Below are 6,788 nucleotides of genomic sequence, written 5' to 3' on the forward strand. Positions count from 1 at the left end.
GGGAGCAGCAGGGGGAGCAGCAGCCACCACAGACCCTCTCGGGGCTCACCCCTCCCCAGAGCACAAGACAATCTAGGTTAAAGGCTGTGACAAACTGAAGCAGCCCCATACCCCACACCTGAGATTAAAACAACGGCAGCTGCATAACAGAACTGGATTTTTGAAGAAACCACAATTCTCACTACATGATGGAGACAGACCGTGTAGAAGACTTAGGTCAGCTGCTACTATTATTTTGGACTTGGTATCAAACTGCCCTCCCTTTAAAATCTTAGCTCTCAATCCATAGACTAGCAAGACTCTCAGACATCATTAGAGAAGTTTCTTTTGTGTGGTGGACGGTGTTGATCACAGAAACACAAAGAAGACTATCACCTAAGATACATCCTACATCTGATTCACTTGTGTGTGTGTGTGTGTGTGTGTGTGTGTGTGTATGTGCCTGTGTTTAGTGTTTGTTATGCAGATAAATAGCTGTGGAATGTTCAACTATAATGGGGACATCTGCATCATGCCCTCTCCCCGATGCTCAAGGACTGTCACGGAATGGGGGTGGGCAGAAAGATTGCAGAAGCCAGAGGAAAGGGAGGACCAGAGAGAAACGGTGTCTTCTGAACACAAGACCAGGACACTCATGAACTCAGCTGCTGTGGCTGCCCCACAATGTCAGCACAGCCAACAGCTTAGCACGGAGTGGGAAAGGGTTCATGAGCCCAACTGAGGAGCTAAAACACTTGGTGGCATCAAAGGTGGGAAGTCAGTTTTTTAAAGGGTGTAGCTTCCCGTGGGAGGCCATATTGCAGTGGATGGCTCCATACTCAAATGATGGGCAGCACAAGCTGAAGTAGATGAATTATTAAATTATAGAAGAGAACATAAAGCCGGGAGGGGTGGGAGGTAGGGGTGGATCTGGGAGGAGTTAGGAGGAGTTGGGGTAAATATGATTAAAATACATTGTATAGAATTATAAAAAAATTTCTTCAAAAAGAATTATGGTGAATAAAAGATGCCAGGCTGGGGTGGTGGTCATATGGGGAAAGTTCATCCATGTAAAAGTCAGTGTGACAGCCCCCCATAACACCACTGCATCACACAAAGACAGTAACTCCCAGAGCAAGCTGGCTGGCCAGGTTACACCAAATAGTGAGTTCTAGGCTCAGTAAGAAACCCTGTCTCAATACACATGGTGGAAAATGATGGAAGACACCAGACACAAACATCCAGCCTCCATATTCACACATGCACTCATGTGCACACACAGGCATATGCACTCACTCATACTTTCACACTCATGCTATCACACTCACACACACTCACCATACACACTCATACACGCACAGGCACACACACTCATATGCCCACACAGGTTAATATACACACACAGGGGCACACACACACTCGTTCACAGATACACACACACACACTCATGTACACACAGGCACATACACTTACACACATGCACACATACACACAGGCACACACATTCATGTGCACAAAGGCACACATACTCATATGCCCACACAGGTTAACACACACAAACATGTATATCCCAGCATTCAGGCACACACACACACACACACACACACACACACACACTCACCACACACACTCATACACTCACAGGCACACACACTCATATGCCCACACAGGTTAATATACACACACAGGGGCACACACACACTCGTTCACAGATACACACACACACACTCATGTACACACAGGCACATGCACTTACACACATGCACACATACACACAGGCACACACATTCATGTGCACAAAGACACACATACTCATATGCCCACACAGGTTAACACACACAAACATGTACATCCCAGCATTCAGGCACACACACACACACACACACACACACACTCACCACACACACTCATACACTCACAGGCACACACACTCATATGCCGACACAGGTTAATATACACACACAGGGACACACACACACTCTTTCACAGATACACACACACACACACTCATGCACCCACACAGGCACACATACTCTCAGGCACACACACACACACACACACTCATGCACCCACACAGGCACACACACTCTCAGGCAAACACACACACACACACTCATGCACCCACACAGGCACACACACTCTCAGGCAAACACACACACACACACACACACTCACTCATGCACCCACACAGGCACACACACTCTCAGGCAAACACACACACACACACTCATGCACCCACACAGGCACACACACTCTCAGGCAAACACACACACACACACACACACACACTCATGCACCCACACAGGCATACACACTCTCAGGCAAACACACACACACACACACACACACACACACACGCACACACGCACACTCTCAGAAGTGACTCAGAGAGCTCAGCATGTAGCTTAGATGGTAGTCTTTTTTCACTATGCCCGAAGAAGCCAGGACTCAATCCCAGCACTGTATTCCAGGTTGGTGGCCTATAATCCCAGCATTCTGGAGGTGGAAAGGGGGGAGCAGAGCTCAAAATCATCCTCTACCACCTAGCAAGTGAGAACCTGACTCAAACAAAGGAAGCAAGCAGAAAATCAAAGAAGGCAGTCATAGCAGACCTGTGGATAGGTGGACCTGGAAGGCCATTGAAGAGGTGACATCTGACACATGTAAAGTCTGCCCCGGGGAAAGGCTGAGGGGAATCATTCCAAGCAGGAAAATCACCAGGCAAAGACGAAGGCTGGGAATGGGATGTGTCCCAGGGACAGAAAAAGGCCAGGTGCCTGAGCACAGAGGAGAAAGGAAGTCCAAGGATAGGCAGGGGCCACTCTCAAAGTCATGACGAGGCTGGACTGGACTGGATGCAACAGGAACACTAGGACTTTTTGAGTTACCCCTCTAGACAATGACTGTAAGGACTCCCACAGTCAGATGGACATAGTGCAGGCTACCATCGGACTCACATTACACGGCAGCACCCAGCACCACCTTCTAGTCCCCTACCTACTTCTTCAAGTAACCACCAACAGGAGTCTGTGAACACCCTGCTTTCCTAACATCCCTGAGTGTGGAGGAGGCCAGAACCAAAGGCCCACTCCCCGTGCCCCTTGTTTAATCAGACTACAGGATGAGCATGGCTGCCAGTAGCACAGGAGGCCTCTGGGGTGGCAGAGCTTAGGACCCAGATGAAGGGTGATTTCATTCCATGAAATCCACTGTAAATATTGTTCCTATTCAGCTTCCCCCGTGAGGGTTCTTTTTTGTTGTGTTGTGTTTTATGGTTAATAGAGCCCAGGCTGACTTTGAGCTCTCAGTGTAGCCAGGGATAAACCTGAATGTCTGATCCTCTACTTCTTTTAATGATGGCATTTCATACATGTGTCACAACACAAGATTTATGCTACACTGGGGATCAAACCCAGGGTTTTGTGCATACTAGGCAAGTACTCGGCATCTCCAGTCCATCGTGTGTGTGTGTGTGTGTGTGTGTGTGTGTGTGTGTGTGTGTCTGGGTGTGTGTGTGTCTGTGTGTGTGTCTGCGTATGTCTGGGTGTGTGTCTGTGTGTGTGTCTCTGTGTATGTCTGTGTATGTGTGTATGTGTCTGTGTCTGTGTGTGTGCATCTGTGTGTGTCTGTCTGTGTGTGTGTGTCTGTGTGTATGTATCTGTGTCTGAGTGTGTTTGTGTGTGTGTGTCTGTGTGTATGAGTCTGTGTGTGTCTGTGTCTGTCTGTGTGTGTCTGTGTGTGTGTTTGTGTCTGTGTGTGTGTCTGTGTATGTCTGTGTATGTATGTGTCTGTCTGTGTGTGTCTGTGTGTCTGTATGTATGAGTCTGTCTGTGTGTATGTGTCTGTGTGTGTATGTGTCTGTCTGTGTGTCTGTGTATCTGTGTGTGTCTGTGTGTCTGTGTGTATGAGTCTGTGTGTGTCTGTGTGTGTGTTTGTGTCTGTGTGTGTCTGTGTATGTCTGTGTGTGTATGTGTCTGTCTGTGTGTGTCTGTGTGTCTGTGTGTATGAGTCTGTCTGTGTGTATGTGTCTGTGTGTGTATGTGTCTGTCTGTGTGTCTGTGTATCTGTGTGTGTCTGTGTGTCTGTGTGTATGAGTCTGTCTGTGTGTATGTGTCTGTGTGTGTATGTGTCTGTCTGTGTGTCTGTGTCTGTGTGTATGTATCTGTGTCTGAGTGTGTTTGTGTGTGTGTCTGTGTGTATGAGTCTGTGTGTGTCTGTGTGTGTATGTGTCTGTCTGTGTGTGTCTGTGTGTGTGTCTGTGGCTGTGTGTGTCTGTGTGTGTCTGTGTGTCTGTGTCTGTGTATGTCTGTGTATGTGTGTATGTGTCTCTGTCTGTGTATGTGTCTGTCTTTGTGTCTGTGTGTGTGTGTCTGTGTGTGTGTCTGTGTATGTCTGTGTATGTGTGTATGTGTCTGTGTGTGTGCATCTGTGTGTGTGTGTCTGTGTGTGTCTGTGTGTGTGTATGTCTGTGTGTATGAGTCTGTGTGTGTATGTGTCTGTGTGTGTATGTGTCTGTCTGTGTATGTCTGTGTGTGTGTTTGTGTCTGTGTGTGTGTGTCTGTGTGTATGAGTCTGTCTCTCTGTGTACGTGTCTGTGTGTGTATGTGTCTGTCTTTGTGTCTGTGTGTCTGTGTGTGTCTGTGTATGTGTGTATGTGTCTGTGTCTGTCTGTGTGCATCTGTGTGTGTCTGTCTGTCTGTCTGTCTGTGTGTCTGTGTGTATGTATCTGTGTCTGAGTGTGTTTGTGTGTGTGTGTCTGTGTGTATGAGTCTGTGTGTGTATGTGTCTGTCTGTGTGTGTCTGTGTGTGTGTATCTGTGTGTGTGTGTGTATGTCTGTATGTGTGTGTGTGTGTCTGTGTGTCTGTGTGTATAAGTCTGTCTGTGTGTGTATGTGTCTGTCTGTGTGTCTGTGTGTGTCTGTGTGTGTCTGTGTCTGTGTGTGTCTGTGTGTGTCTGTGTGTGTCTGTGTATGTGTGTATGTGTCTGTGTGTCTGTCTTTGTGTCTGTGTGTGTGTCTGTGTGTGTCTGTGTGTCTGTGTGTGTGTCTGTGTATGTCTGTGTATGTGTGTATGTGTCTGTGTCTGTGTGTGTGCATCTGTGTGTATGTATCTGTGTGGGTGTCTGTGTGGGTGTACCTGTGTGTGTGTCTGTCTCTGTGTGTGTGTCTGTGTGCATGTATCTGTGTGTGTGTCTGTGTGTGTATCTGTGTGTGTCTGTGTGTGTGTGTGTCTGTATGTGTGTCTGTGTGTATGTATCTGTGTGTGTGTCTGTGTGTGTATCTGTGTGTGTGTATGTATGGGTGTGTGTGTGTGTCTGTATCTGTGTGTGTATGTCTGTGTGTATCTGTGTGTGTATCTGTGTGTCTTTCTGTGTTTGTGTCTGTGTATGTGTGTGTCTGTATGTCTGTGTGTGTCTGTGTCTGTGTGTCTATGTATATGTGTGTTATCTAGTTGTTTGGAGCTGGAGTTACAGACAGTTGTGAACAATCTAATTTGAATGCTGGGAACTGAAGTCAGGTCCTGTGCAGGAGCCATATGCACTGCTGGCAGCTTGGTCACCTCTCCAGTCCCCCAGTCTCACTGTATTCAGACTGCCCTGATAAGAGAAAGCTCATAACAGGCATGAGAGGCTAAGCGAGATCTATATGGACACATAAAATACAGTGTATTCTGCTTTAAGAAATTCAGTGTAATAGCCAGGTTTGGTGGTGCACATCTTTAATCCCAGCACTTGGCATTAAAGAGGTGTGCAGATCTCTGAATTTAAGGCCAGTCTGGTCTATAGAGTGAGTTCCAGGACAGCCAGGATTTTGTTGTACAGAGAAACCCTGTCTCAAAATAAATAATAAATATAAGTAAACAAAAGAAAAGAATATTGAGTGTTCACAATGCATAAGTAACAACTTGATATGTTAAGGGTTCATTCATCCATTCTGCAAAGTTTCCAGATAGTTCGAACACACTATCTGGAGATCCAGATGAGCACATCCTAAAATACCAGTGGCATCGTCTCACTGTGTAGCCAAGCTAGTCTCAAACTTATGATCTGCCTACCTCAACTTCCCCAGCCACTGGTATTACTAGCATGCACCACTATGTCTGTCTTAATATTGTCTTTAAAATAAACATTTGTTACATACACAAGTGACTGGATCCAGAGTAGCAATAGGTGGGCAATGTTCTCTTCACACACTAACTCTGAGCACCCTAACATAAGATTGTCCTCCCTTTGTTCCTAAATGGTTCTGACTTCTGAGTCAAAATGAGGAGTTCGCCCCTTTTAAGGAGACAATAGGTCCAGGATCCTGGTGGACACACAAGCCCCTTGGGTAAAATGTATCTGCACAGAGCCAACACATGTGCTCTACCTCACCTCTAGGCTGCTCTCACCATGACAATAGTTGCTACATGCTAGTGTCTAGGAACGACGATAAGACAGCAGGAAGTCTGCACACCAGATGAGCCTCTTCCTGAATAGCGCACACCTGAGTCAGTTCGAGCTGCAGACGCTAAGCCCGTGGACATGAAGAAATGACAGTACATACTGGAGCAAGGGTTACACTTCTAGATAGTTCTCAACTGGTCACCAAATAGTCATTCCCAGAATGGTTGCAGAAGCTTGATAAAATATGAGATAGGCCATATTTAAAATAGAGATCATAGGGCGAGGGATGTGATTCAGTTAATAGAATGCTTGCTTACAGCACATGGAGCCTTGGGCTTCGTCACCAGCATCAGATGACTGCAAAGCCTTGGAGGTACACTCCTGTAATCTCAGCACTCAAGGCATAGACTCAGGAAGATTAGGA

Source organism: Rattus norvegicus, chromosome 1 (assembly GCF_036323735.1).
Source record: "Rattus norvegicus strain BN/NHsdMcwi chromosome 1, GRCr8, whole genome shotgun sequence".
Taxonomy (NCBI): domain Eukaryota; kingdom Metazoa; phylum Chordata; class Mammalia; order Rodentia; family Muridae; genus Rattus; species Rattus norvegicus.